This window comes from Pan troglodytes, chromosome 2, assembly GCF_028858775.2.
Source record: "Pan troglodytes isolate AG18354 chromosome 2, NHGRI_mPanTro3-v2.0_pri, whole genome shotgun sequence".
NCBI lineage: Eukaryota > Metazoa > Chordata > Mammalia > Primates > Hominidae > Pan > Pan troglodytes.
Genome location: NC_086015.1, coordinates 175,019,414 through 175,047,293, shown reverse-complemented (window position 1 = coordinate 175,047,293; position 27,880 = coordinate 175,019,414). Strand labels below are relative to the sequence as shown.

The 27,880-nt window shown below is 39.0% G+C and overlaps 2 long non-coding RNA genes across 2 annotated transcripts in view; one reads left to right on the top strand and one right to left on the bottom strand.

Moving 5' to 3' along the window:
* The window catches only part of LOC134809621 (uncharacterized), an 82,028-nt gene extending 81,513 nt beyond the window's left edge, over positions 1 to 515 (bottom strand). Inside the window, exon 1 of the long non-coding RNA XR_010155873.1 lies at positions 279 to 515. This is a non-coding gene — a long non-coding RNA (uncharacterized LOC134809621). The remainder of the gene's footprint in view (positions 1 to 278) is intronic.
* Positions 286 to 27,660, top strand: LOC129143554 (uncharacterized). The gene is made up of 3 exons (XR_008547174.2): positions 286 to 575; positions 1,761 to 1,852; positions 24,615 to 27,660. It is a non-coding gene; the product is annotated as an uncharacterized LOC129143554 (long non-coding RNA).
* Positions 27,661 to 27,880: the final 220 nt, after the last annotated feature.

Here is a 27,880-nt window from a genome sequence, read left to right as displayed (position 1 = left end):
CGCATACTAATGCTGGGTTCTAAAATTTTAAATTATTCTTCTTTCGAAGAAGTGGAGGTTCAGAGACATCCAGACAAATTTTCCTCATTTTTTTATGTCACTCCTCATCTCTTGTTTTAATCACAGGTTTAGGAGGTATAAAATTTAGTCCTTAAATGCAGAAAAGCAAAATACCTACTTTTCTTTACTTTTCTCTGACTCCATACATTGGTTTCTGTTTCACATTCCATTCTTGCCAAGCCTCCCCCCGTTTCCCCTGAGTTGCATCAAATCCTCACCGTCATCTAGCCACAGCGGCATCGGCTGAGACCTTCATCCTGATTGTTCCTTGGGTGCTGTTTAGTGCCAGCCACTGAAGAGAACCTCCTTGTTTCCACCCACGTGGCCCCATCTGGTTTCAGGGCCTCCTCTGTGCTATTTTGGGGTGCAAGGAGATCATTTTTCAACGCCTACAGCATGGCGGGACTGGGAACTCCGCATCCTCCGCAACACTTTTCGTGCCGCCATTTCTTCTCAGGGTCTTGCCGCCTTTCTCAAGCTCAGCCTGTGGAGTAAAGCGCAGGCACGTCTCTCAGGTACGTAACGGCGCCACTGCCCTCTCTGCTTCTTCAACTCTCCTTTTCCAATCTTTTCTAGTTTGAGTCCTTTCCGTTCTCCTAAGGAGCTAGACTTAAAAAACGTAGAAATCTGAAAAGACTCCTTTTTGGTGCTTGTTGCCATCCTGAATTCTTCCTGAGCTGAAGGTCAAATCTGGTGTTTGAATGGAGGTTAGGGTCAAGGCAGAAAACGAAACACTGGGGAAACCTTTAATATTTCTAGAATACTCTGCTGATACAATAGCAGAGAGAAAATTTTGCTTTCTGTTTTTTTTTTAGTTGACCATAAATATCACCAAATATTATTACTTAGCCTTTAAAATAACTTTTAATACTTGCCTAATCATACATTGCCTAAATTCCAAGAGGCATGGGATTTGTTTTGTTTGTTTGTTTGTTTTTTTGTGACAGACTCTTGTTCTGTTGCCCAGGCTGGAGGGCAGTGGTGTGATCTCGGCTCACTGCAACCTCCACCTCCCTGGTTCAAGTGATTCTCCTTCCTCACCCTTCTAAGTAGCTGGGATTACAGGCATGCACCATCATGCTCAGCTAATTTTTGTATTTTTAGTAGAGATGGGGTTTTGCCATGTTGGCTAGGCTGGTCTCGAACTCCTGACCTCAAGTGATCCACCCGCTTCGCCCTCCCAAAGTGCTGGGATTACAGGTGTGAGCCACCGTGCCCGGCTTTGTTGTGCTTTTTGGTTCTGAGGAATGTTGAAGCTCACTGTGAGGGGGCCAGAGGTGTAGAGAGGACACTGGGAGAGGAATTCTGTATCAAAGGTGATTTCAGGGTCCTCAGTTTCTGGCTATCACTGCCGGCAATGAAATGATAGAAACATGAACGTAAATTAGACACATTTATTTGAGTTTCTGTCTGTGTTTACATTAAACAAAGAAGTTCTATGGCTGTGGGCTCCCCCAAGAGCCTGATGCTTTCTGAAAGATCAAATATATACCTCATATCTTTTTGTTGTTGTTGTCATTGTTATTGAGACAGAGTCTTACTCTGTCCCCCAGGCTGGAGTGCAGTGGTGCAATCATAGCTCTCTGAAGCCTCGACCTCCCAGATTCAAGTGATCTTCCTGCCTCAGCCTCCCTAGTAGCTAGGACCACAGGCATGTGCCACCACTCCCAGCTAATTTTTTTTTAAACTATTATTTGCAGAGACGAGGTCCATTATATTGCCCAGGCTGGTCTCAAGCTCCTGGGCTCAGGTGATCCTCCCACCTTGGCCTCCCCAAATGCTGAAATTACAGGTATGAGCCACCATGCCCAGCCTACCCCATGTCTTAGTGCAGTTCACAATTGGGTAGATAACACCAAATAAGAACATCATAGATACATGGAGAGCTTGAGAAAATAAGTAAAAAGGCTGTTTGCTATTTTAAAAATTTAGTCTGCTGGCCCTGATATAATATCTAGTACACTAGACTCTGATCCAATGATTCAAGTTCAAATTTACTTAATTTTGTTTGCATATAACATGACATATTGCAAAGTACTTTCATGTCTAGAATTTTTACATAGAATGAACTCCAAGGTGGCAAATTTGTTGGAAGAGAGATGAGAAGATCAAGTGAATTATTTTGAAGCAGGCTTTGCATAACAAACGCAAGACTTTTCATAGATTGTGTATTTGGGCCCAATAGGTATTGATCTCCAGCCACCCTAGGGCACAGCTACTGAAGTTAGGTACAGGCTTGGGTGGTCTGACAGTCCTTACTTGTTATGTGATCTTGAGCAACTTACGTAACTTCTTTGGGTGTTAATTTTCTCATTTGAAATATGAATAACCATATCTACCTATTAAGGTTATGATAAGGATTTGAGACAAAGTAAAGTGCCTGGCACATAGTAGGCATTCAGTAAAAAGTAGGTATTATTGGTAAATATTATTCCCGCAAAAGCATTTATGAGCACAAACAGGATAATTATGGAGGAAAGATGAAACTAAGAAAATAAAACAAAACTAACACCAACAACAAATTACTCAGTCTGTGATGATTGTCCTTTTGGGAGCTTTAAAAGCTGATCATTGCTTGATTTCATGATATTACCCTTCCCCAGGCCCCACAAAGTATTATATGACATGTTTATTAGTTTAAGTGGTTTTGCTTCTTGAGACTTTAGAATTTTGTAACACCCTTTGTGCTACTGAAGATTCTCTGGGGAGTCACAAGACCAGTATCGAAATTTCCTTTTAAAATATTAACAAAAAAGTAAATAAATTATCTCTCTCTAACGCAGGCAGAGCCAAGATAACATCTAATAAAGGGCTAGCTTCATACCTAGGCTGACAGCAGAATGCTATTTAACCACCTTGTCCCTTCCCTCTGTGTTGTTTCCCCTTGCCCTTCCCACAAATAAGCACTGGAAATTAAAAGCTGCAATTCTACCCCAAAGTAATTACCTTGATGAATAGATAGGACATTCCAAAGGGCAGAGAAGAGCATGTGCTAACAATCAGAAAAGAAGAAAAACCAGAGAGTGAGGACCAGTGAGCATAGGATTCAAGGAGTAGCTCTGGACAAGAGCAGACAGGATGAAAACCCTAAAGAGGATTTGGGAGGTGGAACATAGCCAAGGAGAAAGGATAACAATATACAGAACCCAGTTTACCCTCTTGATGCCCATACAGCAATTGGGTTCACTAGTCTCCTGAAAAAAAAAAAAAAAAAAAAAAAAAAAAGCTTCTCCTCCCAAATCTCTCCAAAAGCATAAATGCTAACTGCAGAAATGTCAATGAAAACTCTTACCTGAGCATATTCTAACCACTCTTAGAAATCAGGATTTCTTGGGAAACTTGAGTGCTTAGCCTAGTTCTGCTATTAATGATTTGGGAGAGTTTGAGGAAATTACTCTACCTGTTTTGACCCCAGTGACCTCATTTGTATTCTTCTGTTGAACAAGTATTTGTGTAGCAACTACCAGAGGCCAGGTATTATGATACATCTTGATGGCAAAATGGAGAATGAGAGAGACATGGTTTTTGACCTTATGGAACTCACTGTGTAGTGGAAATAGACTAAATACAAACACAATGATGGTGAGTCCAATGAAAGGTGAAGAAAGAACATTAGGCTGAAGCTGCATGATGGCCAGGGGCACCGAGGCTGGCAAGACAGGTCAGCCTGAGTACTGACGGGGGAGGGGCCCCAGGGAGATCAGGCTGAGGCAAAGCCTGAAAGGCCACATGCTGCAGGGACATGGAGGCATAAGGAAGGCCAAACCATGATTTCATTTGAAACGCAATGGGAAGGCCCTGGAAGAACAAAAGCAGAGGTAGGATGGTTTATAAATATGTATGCTTTATAAATATGTCACATTCCTAGCAGTTTGAAAATTCTATTATTCTGACTATCCATCCTAAGCACTTATGGCCCACGTAGTCTCTTTAATATAAGAGAAATTTCTCCAACCTGAAGAATATTCTTTGGATTAGAAAATCTCTTTCTAGGTACCCTGTGACCTCTCCTCTCACCTTCTACATTCACCTGGCATGTTTATCTCTCTACCTGTGTGACCATTCCCATGTCTGCAATTTCTTGGCATCTTCCTTCAAGCCCCACATCCAAGTATACTTCTCATACCTTATTGACATTTGATGAACTACGTTCCAACTTGCCTTGAATTCCCTGTAAACCTGGAGTGTCACCTGACTGAAGCCTCTAGCTTTAGCATGCTAAGCCATGAGAATTCTTCTCCATGAAATCATTTACTTTCCCATAAAATTTGCTTGAGAACTGTTTAATAAGCTCCTTGTCAAGGAAGAGAGAAGGAACTCAACAAACATTTGTATTGTACCCTGTATCTCCCACAAAGATAAAGTTGTTGTCTCCAAATTACGGCCTCTGTAGACATCCTAAACCCTTTAGGCTTAAGTGTTTTAGGATATCCAGTGAGAATTCAACAAACATCACATGGCGGGGAACCATAACCACAACGCCTGCTTTTCAGCACTTTTAACTTGTGGGATCTGAGCAAAGAACTGGCCTTTCAAGACTCCATTTCTCACAGAAGTACAGTAGTTTCTTCCTCATGTGTTAATTTAGTTTGGCAATATATTGCAGCTATTGTACAGCTTTTGCATTTTGTGGTTTGACACAAGAAGGGACAGCTCTAATACCTTCGAATTTTGTATGGATTGTGGGTGCCCAGAGCCGACATTTTCCAGCAGCTGGAAAACAGCTTTAAGATTGAGAACCTCTTCTTTTTGCTCTCATTTGCCTGGAGAGTCGTAAATGTCAGAGTCTTGTAACTTACACACAAATAAAGCCCATTGGTAAGTCAGTAAAAGCAGTCTGGACACATGCTCACAATGAGCATATGAAGACACTTCATTATCTCTTTTCCTGGTGGCAGTGCAAGGAAAGAGCGTGGAAGAGATACCCGCCCAGCTTCCAGATGAACTGCATGTTTAAAGCTTAGTTGAAAGATATACTTAACATTCAACTGAAACATGCAAGTCTGATGAAAGAGGTATTGTCATCAGGTTTTCCTATAGTTTAAACAATTTGGAATAAAAAGATTGGATTGTTAGATCAGAAAGAAGGGCAATTACAATGCACAGACCATTTTCTAAGAATAGTTGTTCTTATTGATTAAGAATTAAAAAAAACCTCTTTAGTTGCCTTTTACATTTATTCTCATCTTTTTAAAAAAAACTCTCACTCTATTTCTTTTTGTAGGATTATGTCTAACTACTGGTTATTTTTTAAAATTTCAGTTTCTTCAGAATTATCTGTTCATTTGTTTTCCAGAATGTTAAGTCCCCCTGGCAAAGTCTTACAATCTATTTTCCTTGAACCTATAAGAACCTTGTTAACTGTGTGATATGCAGCAAACCAAACATTTGTGTAGTATCTGTCTGCCTAGGAGATAAAGCTGTTCTTGCAGTTAAAGTCCTGGAAGACATCAATAACCCCCTTTTACTTTAGGCATTTCAGGAGAATTGCCAAGAGAGACAGGGGGAGGGGAGACAGAGCTGGAGAGGGGGAGAGAGAGAGAGAGGAGACAGAGAGAGAGGATCAAATCTAGATGTATGGAGAACCTCAACCTCAATCTCTTGCAGCAAGAAAATGAGTATACTAGGGCAAATAAGCATCTTGAAGAAAAGATTGATACAGAAATTAATATGTTGACTATTTTCATTCTTCAAAAGTAACATAACAGCAAAAGTTCTTCAGAGCAAATTGTTTTTTATTAGGTTTTTAAAATAAAATTACTGCTTGATCGAATGCAACAATCTTGATTTTTCTATTTTAGTTTAATGAATAGCTGTGTGTCGAATTTTTCTAAGAGAATAAAAACTACTCATAATTCCAGTAAATTCATAGAAAGAAATGTTAATTTATAATAATGTCCTTAGTTTTCCCCAAAGATTATGGATATGATAGGGCCTAATTCCAGATTTTTTTATAGACCACTTTTCCAAATGCCACAAATCCAAATAAAGTTCAATTTTAAAGGCTTCTATACGTTACAGAGTTTTCTTCAAAAGTTTTCTCCAGAGTCGAGCCAATTTGTAAATTGTCCTCAAAGCCACAATGAACTACTTTGATGATTGAAATGCTTTGTTTGAGAAGCAAAAGATATGGTTTATGAAAAATGCTTACATTGAAGAACACAATTATTACAACAAAATGATTATAAAAATGACTGCCATATTGTTCAGTGAATTATAGTTTTCTGTTATTCTAGAAATGAATGTTAGTTCCTTCATTTTCTAAATTGGAATCTTCTGTATGTATAATGTATGTTGGTGGTAACTGGTGTGCATGTATGTGTCTGTTCCCTACGGTTCCCCTTACTTCAATGCCCAGCAAGTTGACACAGCTGCTATTTGTGAATATAACATATCAAGAATCTAAAAGAGTCAACACGAACTCTTTAGCACCTCAACTTACATTTTGGGTAATTTCCTTTGCGAGTCCTTAATGCAAGGCATTCTCTTCCTTCCTTCCCTTTTCTCTCCTCTCCTGTTCTCCCTTGATGTCCCTCCGATAGCACTGGGGAAGACAGTGCAATGTACGCAGCTAGTTTCTGCTGACCTGCAGCCTGCTCTTGAATTTGAAATTAGGTCTTCAACATGAGGCTGTCAGCATTTTACCAAAATACTTCATTGATGTGTAATAACACATTTAACAAATGGCAAAAAATCAATCACGATCTGAGAGATTTAGATCTAATTTCTGAATAGAGTAAGTTGAACATTTCCCAGAGTTGTTTTCTTCTAATAGCATCAAAGCTATATTGGGAGTGGCCCAGAAAGCTGTTAAGTTGTTGCAGGGGTCCGATGTCAAACTTCTTTCAGAGGAGCTAAACTAAGTGGCTTCTTGAGCTCCTTTCTTATAGGATTCTGGAATCTGGAGACCTAGAAGCCCTGGAATTTTTCAGAAGCAGTCATGAGAATTTCTGAGTTTTTGCGTCCAAGGACTGTTGAAAGTAACAGGTATTCCACTTACTAAGTAGACCAGGGCTAAAGGAAAGAAGGAAGGAAGAGAGGGAGAGAGAGAAAGGGGGTAGAAAAGGGAGGGAGGGAGGAAGAAAGGGAAGAAAGGAAGGAGAGAGGGAAGGAGGCAGGGGCAGATGAGGGAGGAAAAACAATGAAAACAGAAATTTGTTTAATAATTAAAGGTTAAACTTGTGGCACGTTTACCCCTGCACATTTTCTCTCTCTCACACACACACACTGTGTGTGTGTGTGTGTATGTGTGTGAGAGAGAGAGAGAGAGAGAGAAAGGGTACAGTTTGCCTATACTTTGATTTTCATTGCTTCACCCAGCCATCTTCAAATTCGTTTTCCTCTTCTTGCAAACATTTCTCCTACTCTTAAACACCTATTTACCATTCCATTCCCGACTCTGCCACTCTGCTGCTCCAGTCCACCAAGATCCTGTGCTTATCCTGCCTGTTCAGCCTTCCCTGACCACCCTAGCCCAGAGCTGTTTGTCCCCTTGGTCTCCCACTTACAGTCTGAATTAGCCATTTGGCCCATATCAATGACAGCATGGTGGTGCCACTTATCTCGTCTCATGTATATGTCTTATCTGTCCAATTAGATTCAGAACTCTTAAAAGCAAGAACTATTATCTTTCGTTTTTTTCTTTTTTTAAAATTGTATCGCACATAAGAGCTTACACATAGTGGTAGGTGGTCAATAAACATTTGTTGATTAATTGGTTAATTAAACAGTTGAGAATACAATGTTTTATTAAGGCTACCTTGTTGGCTAAGTAACTTGTCAGTTTAACAACCTTCATAAGCAAGAAAATTTTATATGTGAACTAAACTCTTTCAAGGTTCAAATTTGTGAAACTTCAGGATAGAAACAGGATAATTCTACTCTGTTCTTGTAGCAATGACTTAAATTTCTTAAACAAAATATCTACCCTAGCTGTAGTATCCATTTCAAGTTAGAATTTTTGAGGAGATATGTGTTGGGCTGCATAAAAAGAAAGAAAAGAATCAGTTACTGGTGTAGCATTATTTGTGATTTCATAACCCCTTTCAATATATCAAAATTTCTTTCTTCAAATTTCTCCCTAGAAGTGCAATTTTCACAGTAGCCAAAGATCTACTTAAGACGAATTTCCCTTCCTGCTGTATTTTTGTCCAGATTGTACTGTTCAATTCAGATTAGAAGTCAGGGGGTATTTCTTTGTTGTTTCCTGGACAGGACTGAAAATAGAGTTTGTCACAACAAGAAGTAATTACAGAGCACTTAATATTTGTAAAGTGCTTTCCAATCTTGTACCAGTTTGTCTTTGAAACAGTATTGTTGATGTGGGCTACTTATCTCCTGAATTTCCAGATGGAGAAAGGGGCAGAGAGGTTAAGTGGCTTGCCTGAAATTTAATAGTATGTTACTTGTAGTGCTCCAGTATTCAGTATTAATGCTTCACAAGTCTTGAGTGAAAAATGTTATCCATATTTCCTTTCTAATTTTGAAGGCAAATATAGTTCTAGGGCTACCCATTAGTAGCCCTAGAATTTTTTAGTGATTTTTAGTCCTTAAGACTAAAATTTTAGTGATTTTTTAGTCCTTAAGAGATTAGAAGATACTTTAACAAAATAAAATTAATTAAAGAAGTTTTAAGTAACTTAGTGCATGAAAAAAATCGTTTTGTGGTATAGAGGTGCATACAAAACTATATAGGACGTTTTCACCACAGTAGCCAAGTAGTTGAAACATCAATTTAAAAGCTAACAATAAAGCTCTCTCTCACTAAATAGTTTTTAGGCAATAAGACTTCAATTTTACTTGCAATAATTTTATGCATTGAGAGAAGAGGGTAGGGCCAGCCTGCGGGTCGGGGGTGAAGGGTGTTGGTGCAGGTAGCCTGCTGTCACTGGATCTCAGCTTTCAGACACCAACTTCCAGACCTGTCACTGCTAAACTCAGTGAGTGGCTTAGAGCCTTAGATTTTTTCCTCTCTAGACTTATCATAGACATTTCTTTGCCCACAATCACAGAAAGCCATCTTGGTATTCTGTTTGGTTCTGAGAAGGCTTCTTGTATTGTGATTGGTTTCTTTCTTGGGAGATGGGGTGCAAATGGAGGAGGGGAGCTGTTAATAAATGGACTTTTACCCAGGTTAATTACTACCTTTGCTCATATATGTCCAGTTTACAGTTTGGAACAAGATTAAATGCCTCTAATTTAAACATCATTGAGGAAGCATTCTATGAAGCCCCTAAACAATATTTAAATTCTTGTCCCACAAGCCAAATAGGGCCAAGGAATCTCACCCCTTTCAAGCCCATTAGCCAAGAATAACTTTAACCACACTTTCAGGAAATCCCGTTTGGTGGGGCTCTGGAAAAGCTGAATGAATAGTTACTGTTATCCTTACTTTACTCTATATATCAAGACACATTTTTGAAGGAAGAGAGATTTGCATACCCATTAAGGTCTCCACAGCTCAGATATTCTTGGCCCCATCTTTGAAACTGATCATCAAGTAGGTGTTGGTAATCCTGATATATTTTGGTGGGGAGGTGGGGATCAAATCAAGTAAGCTATAAAATCTTTCAAAAGTGACTTCTAGGAAAAAAATAAAAGTAGGTTCTCTTATTTGAAGTGGTCAGTCTTTTTCACTCTCTGAGAAAAACCTTTTTGCCTACCTTAGCTAAATAAGTTCACAGTAATCCCTGGAATTTATGTAGAATAAAATGTAAAAGGTGTTGTCTTTAGTTCTTATGACAGCTACATTCATCTTGTGTCTGCATAAAGCTGAGTCTTTAGAAATATGGCCTTTGGTCCCTCTTAGTATATCAATTAAAGTTGAAAAGATTTTATAATCTTAATATTGACTTATTTTTAATGAACTATAATTCTTCTTTCTTTTCCTACTGTATCATTAAAGGCCTATTAAATTAGACAGGCTTTTTTTTTGCCCAAGGAGATATAGAGTATATAGAGTCAAATGAAAAATTCATCTTGGAAGTGACACCCCAAAGCAATCTCACTATGATAATATAAGAATGTAACCACGGAACACATATCTCTTTAATTTCACAGCTGGCATGTTTATTACCTATTTATTTAACTCCGTCCATCTCTGGAAAAACCTTAACATTAAAGATGTTATTGATTTTTCAAAGTGTGCTTTTGGGGACAAAGGGGCAGAGCAAGAACGTGGAATAGAAGGCTCCACCAATCATCTCCCTGCCCTCCCTCCCCCCAGGAACACCAAATTCAACAGCTATAAAAAGCTCCTTTGTAAGACTTACCAGAAATCAGGTGATTACTCACAGTACTTGGTTTTAACTTCATAACTTTGAAAGAGGCACTGAAGAGAGTGGGAAAGACCCTATTGAATCATTGACACCACCCGTACCCCATCCTGTAATGGCTGCATGGCATGGATAAACCTGTGTGCTTGAAAGAAGGAGACTGCAGTAATCATGAGACTATGCATTGAATTCAGTGCCGTCCTGTCACAGTGGAAAGCAAAACCTGTCTGAACTCAGCTGATGCCTGGCCGTGGAGGGAGTATTTAAACCAGCCCTAGCCAGAGGGGAATCATCTACCCCAGTGGCTGGAACTTGAGTTTTAGCAAGCCTCGCCACAATGGGCTGAAGTACTTTGGGGCCCTAAATAAATTTGAAAGACAGTCTAGGCTACAAGTACTGCAAGTCCTAGTGCTGAACAGGCTCAGAGCCAGTGGACTTGGGGGCACATGACTTACTGAGACACCACCTGGCGAAGCTAAGGAAGTGCTCATACCACTACTCCCCCAACCCCAGGTGAAACAGCTCTCAGCCTCAAAAGAGACCCCTTCCTTTCACTGGAAGAAAAGAGAAGGAAAAGTAAAGAGGACTTTTGTCTTATATCTTAGATACCAGCTTAGCCACAGTAGGATAGGGCACTGGTCAGAGTCATGAGGCCCCAGTTCCAGGCTCTAGCTCCTGGACAACATTTCCAGACATACCCTGGGCCAGAAGGGAACTCACTGCCTTGAAGGGAAGGACCCAGTCCTTGCAGGATCCATCACCTTATAACTAAAGAGGTCTTGGGCCCTGAATAACCAACAGCAATACCTAGGGACTATGCCATGGGCCTTGGGTGAGACTATGAGATGTGCTGATTACCCAGCACATTCACAGCTTCTGTAGCTGTGGGGAGAGAATCTCTGCTTGACAAAAATTATTTCCTCAAAATTTTGAAATTTCTGGTTAGGAAGGAGATTTCAGCCTGATAGTCTTTAGCAGTGGCGATAACTATGCATAATGGTCTATACCCACCTCTACCAGTAAAGTTATTTCGGGAAACCATGAGGGGTTTTTAGTGGTGGATTCCACCTTACAGTCAGTGGTTTAGAAACCTAAAAAATAATATAACCTCAGGGAATTTCAGATTTGGGAATTAATTTATTTAATGGATCAAATTACACTGAGTTTCAATGTGCATATACATTAGATATATATCTAAAAAAATGAACCTTGATCCCTACCTCACACCATACTAAAAAAGTAATTCTAGGTGGGTTATAGAACTAAATGTGAAATGAAAAGCAATAAAAATCATAGAACATAGGAAATTATCTTGGTAACTTTGGAGTTGAAAAATATTTTTTAAACAGGATACAAAAAAATGCTAACAATAAAGGAAAAGATTGACATGCTGAAGTTCAGTAAAATTAAAAATTTCTGTCATTCAAGACATCATTAAGTGATTTAAAAGGCAAGCCACAAAATGGGAGGATATATTTGCAATGCATAGAACCCACAAAGGACTCATAGCCAGAATATTTAAGGAACTTCTATATGTCAATAAGAAAAAGACATTTCAGTAGAAAATGTGCAAAAGACTTAGCAGGGAAGTTATAAAAGAAGATACCCAGTAGCTAATAAATATTAAAAGTCATCAGGGAAATATAAATGTGATTTCACTGTATCCTCATCAGAATGGCTAATATTAAAATGAATGACAATAACAAGGCGTGGCAAGGATGTAGAGTAACTTACACTTCTGGTGAGATTCTAAGTTGGTACCATTGCTTTAGAGAACAGTTTGGCAGTATCTCCTAAACCAGAACATACATATATGCTATGCCAAATGATTTCACTTCTAGATATATAACTATTAGAAATGCATTAATATGTTTTTTAAAAAAACATGTTCACAGCAGCATTATTCATACTATCCCCAAACTGGAAACAACCCAATAGTTCATCAACAGGAAAATGGCAAAATGAATTATGGTATATTCAGACAATGGTATACAATGGAGTAATGAAAAGGAATGTACTGCAGATATATGCAGCAAAATGGATGAATCGCATAAATGTAATGCTGCTTGAGAAAAGCCACACACAAAAGAATACTTACTATAGGGTTTCATTTATATGAAGTCCAAAGATAGGCAAAACTTACTAATGGTAATGGTAATAAAAATCAGGGTACTGTTTATATGAGCACAGCATAATCTCACCTAGTCTGACTAATACAATATAAAAAATGTCACCTTCCTTCTGAAGCTTTACCTGATATTTTCCTTTTGCAATTACAGGAAGATATTATTTGTGTTTCTATTTAACATTTACATAATTCTGTCTTGCTTCATAATTAGCTTTGTAAAGAATGTCTGCTTTTCAAAAGAAGACATACATGGAGCCAACAAGCTTATGAAAAAAATTCAATATCACTGATCGTTAGAGAAATGCAAATTAAAACCACAGTGAGACACCATCTCACACTAGTCAGAATGGCTATTATTAAAAAGTCAAAAGATGACAGATGCCAGAGAGGTTGCGGAGAAAAGGGAACACTTATACACTGTTGGTGGTAATGTAAATTAGTTCAACCATTGTGGAAAGCAGTGTGGTGATTCCTCAAAGAGCTGAAAACAGAACTACCATTCGATCCAGCAATCCCAATACTGGGTATATACTCAGAGGAATATAAATCATTCTACCATAAGAACAAATGCAACAAATGTTCATTGCAGCACTATTCACAATAGCAAAGACATGGAATCAACCTAAATGCCCATCAGTGACAGACTGGATAAAGGCAATGTGGTACATATACACTGTGGAATACTATACAGCCGTAACAAAGAAAGAGATCATGTCTTTTGTGGGAACATAGATGGATCTGGAGGCTCTTTTCCTAGACAAACTAACCTAGGAACAGAAAACCAAATACCTCATGTTCTCATTTATGAGTGGTAGCTAAATCATGAGAACTTATGAACACAAAGAAGGAAACAACAGACACTGGTGTCTACTTGAGGGTGGAGGGTGGGAGAAGGGAGAGGATCAGAAAAGATAACTATTGCAAACTGGGCTTGATACCTGGGTCATGAAATAATCTGTACAACAAACCCCTGTGACACGAGTTTACCTATGTAATAAACCTTCACATGTACCCCCGAACCTAAAATAAAAGTTAAAAAAAATAGTGTCTGTTTTGTTCTTCTATTACTAACTCCATTCCGTTATGTAAATACGTACTCACACACTACCCTCACTTCAATAAATATGTTCAGATAGTGATAAAGAAGACAAAGTTGAGAGTATGTAAGAATAGTACCAATAAAGTTTTAAAATTAATCTTTTTAGTGAGTATAGCATAAATTAGTCCCTCCTTATCCATACGGGATATATTCCAAGACCCCAGTGGGTGCCTGAAACCGCAGATGGTACCAAACTCTATATAGACTATGTTTTTTCATGCATACATATCTATGATAAAGTTTCATTTGTAAATTAGGCACAGTAAGAGATTAACAACAATAATCAAAATATAATAATTGTAACAATATACTGTAATAAAAGTTATGTGAACCTGATCCCTTGTTTGTTCTGTGCCTCAGAATTTCATACTGTACTGTACTATGGATAACTGAAACCATGGAAAGCAAAACCAGAGGTGGGGGGGGCCCTTCTTTATGCATAAAAATGCATAAATCCTAGGTGTAAAGATCAATTAATTTTCACAAATTGAACAAACCAATGTAATAAATACACAGATTAAGATATCAAACTTTTTCAGTACCCCAGTCATTATAGCTCCAAAAGTAACAGACATTTCCAAATTACAAATTATTGGGGCTATTTCTCAGAAGTAGGACAGACCTCCACCCAAATTTTGATTCCAGTATCAAGAATGATGACACTGCACACATTCCAAGAAGGTATGAGAAGGTTTATTGCATAGTGAGACTTTCTGGGGAGAATATGGTAGGCCTCCCACACTGGTCTGAAAATGGCTTGGAGAAAGTAAGAAAGTGAGATTGGCCTAAGGTGGTTGGGGTGGGGCCAGGGTGAGTGTTCCTTCATGGAGAAAGGTGTTTGCAGGGTTTCAACCACCCTCTGTTATCAAAGAAGGGAGCGCCAAGATTTGTTAATCAATTTGGTCAGATGTGTGGCAGAAGGGAAGAAGGAAGGGCATGGTTTTAAAAATATCCGCAGTCCAACTTCAAGACATGGAGTCAGATTTTTAATCTTTATTAATTAATTTAATTTTAATTTTATTTCTTTTTATTTTGAGACAGGGTCTCCCTCTGTCTCCCAGGCCAGAGCGCAGTGACATGATCATGGTTCACTACAACCTCAACCTCCTGGGCTGAAGTGATCCTCCTGCCTCAGCCTACGAAGTACCTGGGACCACAGGCACATGCCACCACGCGTGGCTAATTTTTGTATTTTTTTGTACAGACAGAGTTTTGCCATATTGCCCAGGCTGGTTTCAGACTCTTGGGTTAAAGCAATCTGTTCACCTCAACCTCCCAAAACGTTGGCATTACAGGCATAAGCCACTGTGCCCAGACAGACTTTTTATTACACAAACACAACCAATGTTCATTTCTTGCTCATGCTACATGTCCATGATGGTTTGGGTAGGGTCTCTGGTCCATATCCTCTTTACTCTAGATTGTCAGAGAAACTATTCTCTGGAGTATTGCTGACTTTCTAGCAGAGAAAAATGAAAAAATAGCCGGTTTCATGCAAGATCTTAAAGCTTCTGCCCAGAAGTGATGCGTGTCAATTGCACTTATATTTGTTCACCAAAGCAAGCCACATAACTCTGCTGGATACAACAAGGGAAGAAGCGTGCAATCCACCATGTGTTTAGAAGGAGGAGCACCATTGTGTAAAGATTATCCTAACACAAAAATATAAAACTAAAATATAAAATAGAAGGAGGAGCACCAGAAAAAACGATGAACAACGCTGTTGTCTACCCCAGGTGGATGTTAAAGGTTGAGTAGGGCATTGACAGGTGAAGAAAATAACACTGTTGAAATGGAAGGATTAACATGAGTAAAGATGTGAAGGGTGCCTGGTATGGCCCAACCAGAGTGCCTAAAATGGACTCATGGAAATGAGCTTAGAAAGCCTTGAACATTAAGTATTTTGCATTTATAACATGTGATGGCAGAAATAATTTTTAGAGTATTAAAAAGTGTTTTTAGTAAGGTGATTTAGATATAGTAAATAAGAAATTGGAATTCTATTATAATAGAGGAGAGTGAATGAAGGTCTAAACTAGATAGTCGCGGTGGGGATGAAAAAGTGGAGGCTGCACCTATGGAGGTCCAATTGGATATGAGATGAGAATAAACTGATAATTATTCCATCTTCTTCTGCCTTGGTTGACTGGAAGAATGATGGTGGCATGTCATAGGGCACAAAGAACCACCCAGGGGAAATTAATGTTTGCTTCTGAAAATGCTGAGTTTAAGGTGATGGAAGTACAAGGAATAGACACTCAAAAACTGCTGTGTAACACCTAAGAACAGAAACAAAACTGGACTCATAGATGCTAAAATCAACATTCAATAGGTGACTTTTGAAGCCATGGAATTGGATGAGGTTGCCCAATGAGGGAGACTACAAAGTTAGAAGGAAAAAAAGCTGGCCAGGTGCGGTGGCTCATGCCAGTAATCCCAGCACTTTGGGAGGCCGAGGTGGGCGGATTACCTGAGGTTGGGGGTTCAAGACCATCCTGACCAACATGGAGAAATCCTGTCTCTACTAAAAATACAAAAAATTAGCCTGATATGGTGGTGCATGCCTGTAATTTCAACTCTCGAGAGGCTGAGGTAGGAGAATCGCTTGAACCTGAGAGGCAGAAGTTGCAGTGAGCCGACATCGCACCATTGCACTCCAGCCTGGGCAACAAGACCAAAACTCCGTCTCAAAAAAAAAAAAAAAAAGAGAAAAAAGCTGAAGATGGAACTTTGGTGAACACTTACATCTGGGGACCATGCTGATCATATAAAAGCTAGTAAAGAAAAAGAAGAATCTGTCTGAAACAGGAAAAGAGCACAAGCTTCAGGAGGAGAGATTCAAGAAAAAAAAAAAAAAGGAGTGGTTCACAGTGGCAAATTCTGCGAAGGGGACACATAGGAGGAACACCAAAAAGATGACAGTGGAATGCCTGTGAGAGGTGACAAGTGATCTTTGCGAAAACCATTTTATAGAGAAGTGAAATTAGAAGGCAGGAAGGTTACAGCAAGAGAGAGGAATAAGTAAATATAGATTATACTTTTGGTAAATTTGGGATTGAAAAGGCAAGCTATGTATGGGAAAATAGCTTAAGAGAAAGGCAGAGTTTCTGGAAAGTTGAGCTATGTAACTTGGCATGCCATCTTGCACACTTTCTTTAGAGCAAGTGTTTTCATTAAAATAAATTATGCTAGAATCTAACTACAATTCTTGGTGGGTTCTGAAACACATCATTAGTACCTAAGAGAATTCCACAGGGGTGGGTGTGAGGCTCAAGATGGACGAAACAGAATCAGCCCTAGAACTGTTTCCGATCCAGAATGCGGCTGGGTTTGGAAGCTGCCCAAATGTAAGATGAGACCTGCCAGTGGTCCTCTTACCTTACATTCATTGAATCAGCCTGAGAAAGGGGCCGACACAGAGGAAAACAGCCCAGTGAGACAGAGTCTGGAGAGAAAAGCATACGTCCCTGCCTCTAGCTGGGCTTGAAGCAAGATCTGAGTGTGCAATTTTCCGTTATGAGACCCACTCAACCCCCTCTATTAAAATTAGTTGGAGTTTAGTATCCTGTTATTTGCAACTAAGAGTCCTAATACATAACATCACTTAAAGCCATGTACACATCCTTCTATATCACAGGTGGGATTTTAAAGAACTAACATTTGTTGAAATCTGTGAAGTCACGACGGTGAGAAGGAAATTCAGAATAGAATTGAATTGAACATTTGTCTTTCCTTAAATTATTAATGGTTTCACTATGTGAATAGGAAAAATGTTGCAATAAGGTAAACATTAACTTTTGAATCATCAGTGTACACAGTTTTCGTTGGGATACAGTTATGGAGGTATTTAGTTGTTGTTTTCCTCAGCCTTTAAAAAAATAATGACATTGCCACAAACAAAAGGATCATATCTTTGATCTTTTTAAAGGAAAAAATTTCCATCTTTATGATATAATTGCAAGGTCCCAAGATCTAAAAGGATCTTTACCCATACAGGCTGCATGGGCTGGTCTTCCTTATTTGTTTTTGGATTAGTTCCCAATTGACATCAAACACAGCAGCAAGACCCTTTTCTCTTTTGTGTTACAAGCAGCATCAATTTGTGAATTGTAAATACCCAAACTCTCTCCTGAAGATTAGCTTAACTAAATTGTCCTGGGGCAAGAGATGAGGAATTCATCCTCTACTTGCATGATTAAAAAAAAATTAACTTTCAAAAGGAGCAGGAAGAAGCTTGTCCACAATAAATCACTAGCAAGCAAGTGTTCTGAAGGGGAAAGGGTTGATATTAATAGAGGCAGCATTTTTCTTTCAGTAGAAAGGTTCTTTCAGTGAATTTGGAACTGACAGCCTTCAGAACTTAGGAAGTTAAGGATTAGAATGGCACAAATTTAAGAAGAAATATTACTGTGTTTTATATACTTGAAGATGTTTCTTCCTCTAATTGGGAGGTAGTTACATTCAAATGTCCAAATTACCTACAGTGTTTGTAAACTCCACATATCTAAGGCCACAGTTCACTTTTTGTGTATATGTAAAGGAGTTTGACTGATCCATTTAATTATCAATGAGAATAAAAGTATCAATGGGGATACAAATGTGGCTTGATAAAGAGATGGTCTTTAGACTTGGCATATAATTATATAGAAAATTTCTTAGTGCATTATCATACATTAGAGAGAAAAAGGCAATGGCCCGGGGGTCAGAAGACTGGTTGCTTTACTGCTACCAAATTAGAAACTTGGATAAATTAGCTAATCTCTCAGGATCTCAATTTCCTCATCTGTTACAGGTTATTGGGGAGGATTCTATTGAGACTTTTTGCTGATATTTTAGCTACTATTGCTATGTAACAAATTATCCCAAATTTATTGGCATAAAACAACATTTTATCATACAAATGAGTTCTATGGGTCTGATATTCAGGCAGGGCTCAGCTGGGCAATTTTTTTGCTTCTTGGGGCAATTGTTGAGGTCATCTCAGCTGGCAGATGAGATAGTCCAAAGAGTTCAAGACAACTTCACTCACCTTTCTTGGCAGAACTGAGCTCAGTCTGTCAACTGAAGTGCCTGTACATGGCTTCTCTAGCATCGTGGTCTCTCTGACTTGCAGGTTTTAGGGTGGTCATACCTGTTACATTGCAGCCGGCTTCTCCCACAGCAAGCACCCCAAAAGAACCACGTGGTTCCAACATAGCAGCCTTAGAAGTCACACACCATTTTTGCTGCTCTCTGATCATTGCAAGTTTGCTCAGATCTAAGGGCAAAGAATATCAATTCGAACTTTCGACGAGAACAACATCAAGGAATTTTACATCCACATTTTAAAACCACCACACCTACTTATAAGGCTCCAGATATGATCTCTTATCATCATTCTCCAACACACTGTGCCCTCTCCTATATTTCATTCGTTCATTCATTCATTTATCAAATATTTTACTTCATACAGGCATAGCGGGTAGCCTGTCAAAAAATTGACTGGCAAAGCAGAAACATAATCTCTGCTCTCACATAGTTTATGGTCCAATGCAGGACACATATATTAATCAAACACAGGCAAATATACAATTATAAAATCTACTACAAGCCACAAAGGAAAAGTACAGGGATCCCTGGGTACACAGCAGAGAGATCTGGCTCAATTGAGGTAAAGGGGAGGCTTCCCTGTGGAAGGAATGTCCACTTTGAAATATAAAGAATGGATTGGAGCTGGGTAGGTGAAGAGTATCAATATTGCCCCTAAATCTTGGTCTCCTAATTTAGAAGAACCCATTGTTTCCACTCGACTTGTTTTTTAGCAGTCATTGATTTCAGAAGGTATTGATATTTGATACTGAATATGTAGCCTCTGATTTGTTCTCGCCTTCTTGGACCTCTACTAGCTCCCTACTGCTAGCTGAATAAAATCAGTAGGTTTAGTAAGGCACTGGAAGCCCTTCATGTGCCAGCTGCGTCCTAACTTCATGGCCTCATTTCCTCCATCCATTCTGGATTCCACGCTCCAGCTACACCAGCCTGCTTGCTATTCCCAGGGCATGCATTAATTTTCATGCCTCTGCGCTTTTATTCTCACTGACCTCTCTCTCTGAGATGTGTTTCCTCTTTGTCTCCACCATTAAAATGCTATAATCTTTGCAGGTCTTGATCAAGTGCCACTCCATTGTGAAGGCTTTCCTGATCCCAGGGCATAATTACTCTAACCTCAGAGTGTTCTCTATAGCTCTTTACTGATACATCTTTTCAATTCTGCTTTGCTGTCTGTTTCTTCACTCCGACTGCATTTAAAATCCTTGAAGACAGGAACTGTGTATTAAGTAGGCCTTGGTCCTGCAAAGTGCCTATCACAGTGTTTTCCACACAGTAAGCGCTCAATACTTGTTTGGAGATTGAAGGAATGAATGAATCATGTATACTTGGCCCTCCCTATCCAGGGGTTCCACTTTCATGGATTCAATCAACGACAGATCAAAATATTTTTTAAAGCAAATAAAAAAATACAACGATTAAAAATGACAGAAATAATATAGTATAACAATTATTTACATTGCACTTACATTGCATTAAGTATTGTAAGTAACCTAGAGATGATTTAAAGTACAAAGGAGGATGTACCTAGGTTATACGCAAATACTACTTTTATATAAAGAACCTGAGCATCTTCAGATTTTGGTATATGTGGGGTCCCAATCCTGCCCCCTTACTGAGGCACAGCTGTATATCATTTTGAAGATTACAGGGCCATGAAGTGCAGGGCCATTTGCTACTTTTTGTATACTCAGCACTTAATGTCGTGGGTGGTGTCCAATATTAATATTCACTGTAAATAAGCTTGTAGCATTTCATATGTGCATATTTTAAATGCCACTGAACCTACTAGGTATTTTTTACACAATTCTGGTTACATTTTTATGCACTTCCACTAAATCAATAAACTCTTTGGGGCAGGAATTGTGCCTTCTCTGTATTTGCGCCTTTATTCTCCCAGATATTTGTTTTACATATAAATTACTGAGGTAAAATAAAAATATTTGATAGTTCTTAGATTCGAAAGTTACTCAGATACTCTCACATTTATTAGATACATATCACTGTGCTAAGCAATATGGGAATATGGGTTCATATATGCATACATAGCAGAATTGTGTAAACATAGTTTGTTATGGATTTGGATATGCTCTGAAGGAAGGGATATATTTTGGGAAGTAATAACCACATCCAGCTATCCAGCAAGTCTTTGATATAACTCAGTAATACTTAAGTAGGACTCAATCTTGTCCTTTAGAATTGCCATTATACAAGTGTTTTCACTGTCTTTATTTGCATATTGTTTTTTATTGTATTTGAAGAGGATGGTAAGGGCAACTCTCTGGGTGGAGTGGTAGAGCCAGAAGGCTGAAAAGAAAACTGATAGTCATAAAATCATAGACAATTAGAGTCAGAGGGGCTAGAAGATTACAGTACTGGATCCAACTCCCCTATTGCACAGATGAGAAAACAGGCTCAAGTGCACACGCTTGCCTTTGTACCCCATGGTGCTCAATCTTTGGGAGCCTGCAATCAAAAAGAAGACCTCACAGGTGAAAGGAAGCAGTTTTCTGGCTGTTTTTCTTTGAAGGGTCTCTTCTGTTTGCACTGTTCCAGAACACACCTGTTGGATTCCTGTCAGAGCTTAGCAAGTGCACGCTTATTTATACCACCAATGACATCATTCATTCATCTTGGAAGCCGTAGTGCTCTCCCCCACAGGTTCTCAGCAGTTACTAAGATGTCCCCTGATTTCATTGACCTCTGTGTGTCTTCAGTCCTTGACCTTTAAGGCTCCCTGGTGCCAGAATGTCTGCAGCTGTAGGATCAAAGACCCTTGGGGGAAAAATCCATTCTCAAAAGAGAGGAAGATGGGGTGAGTTACTAGGAAAACCACCTATATGCCCCAGAGCCTTTGTTCATCTGGAAAATGCCTGAACTATATTCCGAGTATAAACATCAAGCCCTAAGACCGAAACACAGCACAAGTCAGAAACAGGGTTGATATTAAAGCTCAGGTCTCCTGCCTCCCAGTCCAGAGCCACATTCTGTCTGTCTTCTAAAAGAACTTGATGTGTCTCATACAAAGTAAGTCCTCAATAAATATCTTTGAACTAGATGAATGAATGAGGTGGCATATAATGACAGATACAAATACAGCAAAATTTTCAAGATAAGAGCAAAAGACAAAGCGGTAATTTAAACATAAAAGACAAGGTTAGACCTTTTAGTGTACGTCCTAGATTTAAATCTAAATTCTGTTTCCAGCTTCCTGGCAGGCAAAGCAGAAAGGGCAATGCACTGGACTTGACCAAGATCTCATTGCATAAGAGAGACATAGCACTCCAGAGCATCACATGTTTTCCTCACTTTTCTATCTCTGAGAGAAATGAGTCTTGTGGGAAATCTTACTATACCAAAGTGTTGTTTATATCTTGAGAACATGTGAAGATTCTTCCTTGGTGTACAGCCAAAGTGCTTCTTTGCAACAGTTTAGTCCCCTTCCCAAGTGTTGGTTGTTCAAAGAGAATAACTCCATTTTGGTTACCATTCCCCTGCTGCCTGCAACTGCTGTTTCTAAACCTCAGCCAAGACCCATTGTTTAAGTGGAACCTCAGAACATTCTTAAAATATTTCCTAAGCTCTCTCTAGTTATAGATGTCCTTCCTCTGCTAGTCTTACAAAGCTAGATGCTAGGATATTTTTGCAATCTATTATACTTAGCACAGTTTATAATCCTTGGCTTTGTTATCTCAGGCACCCCCTTAAGAATCCCTTAACAAATAAAGTAACCTGAGTAGAATAAAATCCTTGTTGATTGATTGGTCTGAGCTTTGCCGTGCACTCAGCCCAATCTCCCTTTGCAGCTCTCTGCTGTGGCTCCCTCCTGCCCAGGCCATCCATTCCATTTAGACATTCTCTCCTATTTATGGCCAAGCTCCATATTTTGCCTCCTGTTTTTCACTATGTCTATGATATTGTCCATCTCCATATCTGAAATCATAATTCAACTTTGAGCATATTTTCCTGATGAAATTTGCCAAACAAAGCATGTGAAAGCTCGTACACATTAAATTCACTTGAAACACTCACACATATTTCTTTTAGTCCCAGAATTTTCTACATTCAATTAATTGACTCCTTTGTTTTATGGGTGAGAGAATGGAAACCCAAAAAAGTAAAATGATTTGCTTTTCAGTCCTTATCCTGGTAAGTATTTAACCTGTTCAAACGTCTTTGTTATGTTTACTTTAATATTATCTTTATTTTGTGGACTGGGAGATTTCATTTCCCAATTCATTGCATCTTGACCCCTGGCTGGCATCCTGCATATTCTTTTTTTTTTTTCTTTTTTTTTTTGAGACAGAGTTTTGCTCTTGTTGCCCAGGCTGGAGTGCAGTGGTGCAATCTCGGCTCACTACAACCTCTGCCTCCCAGTTTCAAGTGATTCTCCTGCCTCAGCCTCCCGAGTAGCTGGGAATACAGGCGCCTGCCACCGTGCTTGGCTAATTTTTATATTTTTAGTAGAGATAGGTCTTCACCATGTTGGCCAGGCTGGTCTAGAACTCATGACTTCAGGTAATCCACCCACTTCGGCCTCTCAAAGTGCTGGGATTACAGGCATGAGCCTCTGCACCTGGCATGCATATTCTTAATTTTTAATAAATTAATGAACTAAGTGAAATTAGAATTATTTTATATTCTATTGCAACCTAAGAAAAAATGAATGAATTAATAAATTAGGGTCACTTTAAAGTAAAAATAAAATATATAAAATATTTTGGTCACTTGAGTATTTCAAGGCAGAATTGATAACATAAATTTTTTCATTTTTCTAAATCAGTTTTATCATTATAACATATCAATTATGAATACCTTTCTTCACCTACCAATTCTGACAACCTTTTCTATTGAAAATATCTATTTTTTTAATGCTATGATTTAAAAAAATCATCATAAAGACTCTATCCTCATAGGTAAATTATATCTTCTAGGATGCCGAATCAGCAATGCAAGTCTTATTTTTAAGAAGTAGATTTATAGAATAGAAAAACAATGCAGTCTTTGCAGGAGCTTCTACAAACAGGAGATGTGAGAAGTGTTCAAAACAAAGACCGGGTCATCTTTAAAAATATAGGAAGTTTTGATCTTTCTCCTTGCCTAGAGCAAGGTGAAAGGGTAGAGTCTTAAACTAAGTCTGATCCGTATATTTAAGTTAAACAACACTTTCAACATGTATGGGCAAGCAGAAGCATTATTCAAATGGTAAAAAATACAGGCTCCAGATTTTGTAACTATACGAATATATCATGCAAAATAAATACCTTTTTCTCCCTCCTAGGTTTAACTATAGGAAAAAGAATCCTTAAAAAGGAATGATTCAATGGTGTAAGAATGCAAATTTGGCAAAGTAATAAAACGCTAGTAATTCTGGACATTTTACATTCTTGCCTATAACTGAAAGTTCTGTACTTCTTTCTAGGGTTGGTATGCTTCCCAGCCTTATAACCACTGATACTTTTGACAGATCTTGGAAAGAGTGACTCATTTATGAAGACGCACAACATTTAAGAAAACAACCACAGGATAATGAGGGAAAGGTGTGACGACTAGGCTTGTGTTTTGACTAATCTTGGGGAAATGTATAAGCCTTTCAGATATTCGCTAATTTCTCCAGGAAAGAGCATATTTGTCACTGCAAGGCCCATCCAATTACTGTGAAATGATTTATAGAAGCACTCTTGATTCGTGAGGGCTGACACCTAGCCACTCAACTGCCATAGAGAGCTTAAATCTGTTTGGCAAACCTAGGACAATATCTAGAAACATTGCTTAGATATATAAATCTATCAAGGATACTAGGAATTTACATTTCTGAAGTCATAACTTTGATTTTTTTTTTTTTTTGCAATAGAAACTTCTCACCCCTGCTTGCTCTCGTTCACTGAAGTAAAAGTGTCTTAGTAGTTTGTTTTGAAATGGAAAAAAAGTATTAAGGAGTTGTTCTCTTCTATCATGTTTGCAGTTATTGCTTGATGGATTCTGCTAACTCCCAGGAGAATCCAAGTGGGAGGACAAGTAGAAGAAAAAAGAGTCCAAAGGCTGGAGCCCTCAGTTTGTTGTTTATGGAACATTCCTGCAGTCCCCAGAAGGGGCATGGTAAGTGGACTAGACACCCAGTTTCAGGCATTACTCATCGGGCACCCAGACACTGGAACAGAGGTATGTAGCAGAAGCCCAGTTATCTAAACCCAGTCATAAAGGCAGAGATGGAGAAGCAAGAGTGGTTTGATGTGGAGTCTCAGTGTGTTGACTTAAGCCCTTAAACTCTTCTGGCTTCGATTCAGGTCTCTAAACTGGTTTTTAAGGGCTGGAGCAGGTCCGTCTGCATGTGGAGTCCAGGTCAAGGTCTACCATATGGGAGGCCAGTAGTGTCACTACAATTGTACAATTTGCACAAAAGCACCTGGCCAGGCTGAAACCTAGCCCAGGGCTCCTGTTCTCCAAACCACGTGTTTCACACAGCCTGTGTTGTCTCATCAACACCACCTTTTTGTAAATCTGAAAAGATTCCCTATGTGCCTGGGGTGACCTGCCAGGAAGCTCATTTGTCCCAGGACTCACAATTAGGCAGCTCCCCAAATTTATACTTCTGGAGATACCCCCAAGATATGTTATTCCTACAGTCAGAGAGATACTTAAGATTGAAAGCAGGAAACTGGTTCATCGTTCACTTAAACCTATGCCCTATTGTTAGACAACCTATCACTTGTGGTGTAACATTTGTGTGAATCAGAAAAAGGCAGATACAGCCCTGCACCAGGTTTGGCAATTGTGAACCAGATTTTAATCCCCGCTCTTCCCCTTGGTGAACCTGCACAGTCATACCAGGTAGCTCTGCCTAGATGTCACTTTAAAAAATAAATCTGGAAAATATTTTGTAAATTGCAAGCTTATATTACACATATTTTTTGTTGTAGAGTGTTAATTGCTTTAATAATGAAAAATCTCACAGTTTTTATAACTAAGTTTTAGCATATCTTCATTTAAAAATATACCAGCACTATTAAAAAAAATGGAAGTGGGCTTGGTCTCTCGCTCTCTCTTTCTCTCTCGCTTCACCTTTGAGAAGGCCCAGCCAAGGAAGAGCAGGGAAGGAGGCTGGAGCTGGAGGCTTGCAGGCTTGACACCTTCCACTCCAAATATTGGAGCTAACTGAGGCTGCCTGTCATCTCTAATAATTTTTCCTCCAGGAAATGTCATTGCTTCATTGCATTGCAAGAAAATGATGTCATCGTATAGGGCCCTGATCCGTTTCCTGACTTTTAACCTGAGTCTCATAACCTTTTTCAACTGTACTGAACCCAGAGAAAATGAAACACATCGAAATGCGAAGACCAGCACATCTCATAAAGGCCTTTGAGGCCCCAGGGTGGGGTTAACTTATGCGTATATATTAATGATCAAAATACAGTCTTGTTTGGGTGTCACATCCTGGTTATGGCATGGACCCAGTACCTAGGAAATGGAAAGGAAATAGGCTTCAGGATGTGTCTGTAATTTCTTGGCAGAAACCCTTCCTCTTCCTATATTGGGTTTAATTAGTAGTGACAATGTTAAATTTAATTAGGATGTCTTGCTTGTGTTTTCTTCTGATGGTGGTTTTTGTTGTTAAACTCCGTGTGAAAATCAAGAATGGTCCCTGAACTGATATTTGAAATCTTACATGCTGCATTTGTGTCTCCACATCTTAGGACTGGTTACAAGCCCAGCCCAAATGACATTATGGAGCTATTTCCTGGAATGTCAAGGGCTGAAATTGCCCTGTCAAGAATGAGTCTGTTCTTTCAGGGATTTCAGAAAGCAAGGGCTCAGATTGCATTCTTGCTCTGTTATTATAAGTTTTTCCTGGCAGGAAACCACTGGGTCTCAGAAAATTTGCATATATCCAATGAGAGTGATCTACTGTTCTATGGAGGTTTTCAAGATTGCATGACAACACCGTGGAAGAATCTCATATGGGGAAAGGGGATTTTTTCCCCCTTTCCCTAAGCCCCATTTTAAATAGTTTCCTTCCCGCAAGCTGATGTGTCCACATTCAAAGAGTTATAAGTAACCCAGCCCATTTTCCTGCCTTGGCCTCTGCCACTGGTTCTATAATATCAACAGCCACACAAAACTGGAAGCAGGTTGTTTAAAGTAAAGATGCTTATTCCTTCCAGTCTGTGAAACAGACTTTTGTGGCATATGAAGGCAAGAAATAACCTTTTAGTTCTCCCAGGCAAGGGCACAGCAAAATGACTCTTCATTTCTTGTTAACTGTAAGGGCAAGAAATACCCCCACATATTTCATGATATCTGAATATAATTTTTAATATTATACCTGGGATTTCGGTTAACCTAAAAGACATAGTACTGGACTACTTCACTTGGTACCATAAAAGTTTTGTATCTGTTTGTACTCCTCAGAATTGTGTACAAAAATATTAAAGTAATTCAGATAATATACTGACACATTTGAAGTCCCTACTTGTGTAATCACCAGACCCAGGACTAGATATTTTATTGCTCCATTAAAGTGACAAATAAACATGTGTTGACTGAAGAGCCAGGGGCTGGGAGGCACTTACAGGACTTCCAGACACCAACAACAGGACTTCCTTTTATGTCACAGGAATCCAGTGAAGAATGACTCAAGTAACTGCATCATGCTCATATTATTTCAGCATTCCTACCCATTATTGGGTGTTCTGGTTATTTATTTGCTTGTATTTGCTTTCTTATTTATATCCCACTCTGTTCTGAAGAAATTTAAGGTGACCACTGGGCATTTTATCAAGAATTGGAGCTCAGGCTGCTAAGGCATCAATTGTAGGACCAGCTGTGTGCCTTTGAACATGTCACTTAGCCTCTCTGAATATCGGATTTTTCATCTGTAAAATGAAGGTATTTAACAGTTTCATGTCTAGAGTGTTATATGTAAACTTTTTTCTCAACTTGTTAATTATCAAACGCATGGACTCTATGTAGACTGTTACTCAAAGGCATCCAATAAATGCGTTGCATGACTCTATAACACTACACGCCGATTTTGAGTGCTCACAGTATGTTGGATTTTCTGCTCTGTGCTTTACCTATGGGGTATCATTGAATTCTGTCAGCACACCTGTGAATTAGCTGCCCCCATCAGCTCCATCTGACCAGGAGAAAACTGAGGGGTTGCCCTAAGATCACAGAGGGCCAGGATCTGGGTTTCTGGGCCAGGGGTTCCTCATTCCAAAACCCCACCCA